Source organism: Carlito syrichta, unplaced genomic scaffold, assembly GCF_000164805.1.
Source record: "Carlito syrichta isolate Samal-C Ts95f unplaced genomic scaffold, Tarsius_syrichta-2.0.1 Scaffold13225, whole genome shotgun sequence".
Taxonomy (NCBI): domain Eukaryota; kingdom Metazoa; phylum Chordata; class Mammalia; order Primates; family Tarsiidae; genus Carlito; species Carlito syrichta.
This window is the reverse complement of record NW_006957321.1, coordinates 3,885-4,576: the sequence shown is the minus strand read 5'-3', so window position 1 is coordinate 4,576 and position 692 is coordinate 3,885.

Genomic DNA, 692 nt, shown 5'->3' with positions numbered 1-692 from the left:
TCGTCAATGAGGTACACTTTGGATTTTAATATAAACCATTTATAATACACGTATTTTTGTAAAAACCCTAAAATTATCACTTATCTATTCTAGGAAAATACCTAAGTATTTTTTACTTTTAGAACTGATTCATTTCAAGACAGTTTTGGAATTTTTCTTCTCACTTCAGAATGCATAACCCTATCTTTATGTCCAATTAATTAGTTCTTCTTGGTACAAAGAGCAGCACATCAAGTATTTCCTTAATTCATCTAATGAATAATAAATAAGGGTAAGTGGAGACCCTAGTTTGGTCCATCAGGATGGGGAGTTTTAGACCTGTCAGTACAGTCAATACCAAAAGAGAAAAAAAAATCTCCTGATGAAATTTCCTTCCTATTTCCTTCCTTCACCCTTGAAGATTTTTAAATGACAAACATTCCTTCAAAACAAGCCATTCCTTCTGATTCCATTTGGTGGTAGAACCAACAAGCTTTTGTTTCCTTTCTTGCCAGAAAATTTCTGAAGTAAATTATCTTTTCCTTTCCATATCATATACCTAAATTATGATTTCTTAGTAGAATATTTGCATGAATTAAGTTATATATCTAGCCGAAAATAAGTTAAGCTTAACACTGAGCTTACTAGGGTACATGTATTTCAGAAAGTTATCAGATATTTTTAAAAATCTAATGCTGGTTTTCTCAGTTCAA